The following is a 2061-nucleotide window of genomic DNA, read 5'->3' on the forward strand; positions in this document are numbered from 1 at the left end:
CAGCCCTGTCACTCACTTGTGCCCATCGGCCCCATCTGAGAGCTCAGTGCTGGAGCTGATACCCTGTGGCAGGTGTCGGTGGGTCTCAGCTGCCCCCTTTTTCTCTCCTGCCTTCTCCTTCCCTCTGAGCGACCCTGGGGTCAGGTCCTGTGGGGTCTCAGGTGCTCTGCGTGTTTGGTTGGTGACAGTGGTCAGCAGTGCTCCAGCAGGGACAAAGCTTTGCCACCTCCTGAGGACAACCTGCAAAGAAAGCACCAACTCAGAGCTGCAGTGGGCAAAGGTCCTTTGAGCTGCCCCTCAAACCCCTCCAGAAATGGGGCATCTGCACCTCCTTGGATGCTCCAGCCCACTTAAACCTGAAAGCCCCTTGGTAGCCAGGCAGCTGGCCTCCCCCAGCCCCAGGGGTGCCCGTGTAATGTAGGAGTGCTGAGAGAAGGGCAGGGGTTTTAGAAACATACAGGCTTATGATAAAAAGAGGACTGGGAGGATATGAGGAAAGAGTTTTCCGGAGAAAGCAGCGTGGTTTTCTTATGCAATTTAGCAAAATTAGTCACGACTACGTAATCTCTGAAGCTCGGCTGTGGCCGTAAGTCTCATTGAACTTTGCCTTTGTATTGCAGCAGCCTGTGCCTTGTGTTGGTCCCCGCCTTCAGCAGCCATGCTGGCTCCCGCAGCCCGGAGAGGAAATCCTCGCTCTGCTCAGGGCCCTGGGAGGGAAGAGGAACCCGTTTGTCAGTGGTGCAATGTCCTGGGGAGGAGGTGGCTGGTAAGGGCTCTGACAGCTTCATCAGTCCCATTCCCAGCAGCTGAAGAGGTTTGTTTCTCAGGGAGAGTTTGGGTGCAGCTGCTCCTGCCGTGGGACAGGGACACAGAGTAGAGAACATCCCTTGTAGACTTACTTTTTACGACTGTTTTCTGTTTGGGTGTAAATAACAAAAAGCCATATTTCGCAAGGGCAGAAACAATGCAGCAAACCCCTCTAACCTCCAAAAGAGCTTTTAGCTGCTGGTTATGGTGGGCTCCAGGACCGTGCTGCTGCTAGATTCAAAGGGGCCTTGGTTCCTCTGTGATTGCAAGCAACACCCACGTTGGGAAGGGCCCAAGAGGAAACTGAGGTACTGCAGGGACAAGCGGGGGGAGGCTGTGGAGCCCAGCCATGGAGCTGCCTATGCTGCAGCTGTGGTCTCCCCACCATGTGCTGCCCAGGCGGGGTGACGGGTCTCCCCATCCTCCCTGATGTGCTGGTGGGAGAGAGCTGCGCCAGTCCCCGTGGGTGGTGCAGCACCCAGCTCCCCAGGCTCTCCGCAGCCCGTGGGGCGGCAGCGAAGCCCTCCCTGATGGTGCACTTGCTTGTGCAGGAAGGTAGAGTGGATTCTCCGCAGGGTGCAAAGGCTGCAGAGATAGGGCAAGGAGAAGAAACTCCAGGAGATTAAAAGGTCCAGCCTTGGCAGAAGACAGAGGCAAGATCTGAAAGTTATACTTGCCCTGCAAGAACAAGATAACGATGTGGAGCGGGTTAAAATGCTCTTCAGATAATTTGTGTCTTTGATTTTTGATTCAAGGTTAAAGGCTGGGGGACCGAGGGAAGGAGTATACCGGGGCGACTGCATGAGTAAATAACCACTGACTGTTGGGAGCCAGGCGGTGGAGAGATGGGGACTAGACTAGAGACGATACCTGCAGCCCTGTTGCTTCTAAGGGAATTGAATGTGAGTGACAAGTGATGAACCAGCCTGTGGGAAGCCTTCTGCTGAGCAGAGCAAACTCATTGCCAGACAGGGGTTCCTCTGAATTTGGGTGCTCGGATTAAGGCTGTTGGGAGAGGGATGTGACGCTTTCAGCTGCGGTGGCCGCATGCGGAGTGGTTCCTCACCTCCCGCTGCAGCGCAGGCTCTTGCCATGGAAAGCTCTTTGTTCGCGCACAAAAGGAGCGTGGAACAAGCTGAGCGCTGCCTGCCCGCTGACAGCAATGACGAGAACAGGTTGTTCTCAGAGAAGGGTACTTCCAAGTGAAAGGGCTGTTTTTTCATTGCTCCCAACATGTGGAAATGGCAGGATAAA

The sequence above is a fragment of the Phaethon lepturus genome, unplaced genomic scaffold (genome assembly GCF_000687285.1).
Source record: "Phaethon lepturus isolate BGI_N335 unplaced genomic scaffold, ASM68728v1 scaffold34525, whole genome shotgun sequence".
NCBI classification, from domain to species: Eukaryota; Metazoa; Chordata; class Aves; order Phaethontiformes; family Phaethontidae; genus Phaethon; species Phaethon lepturus.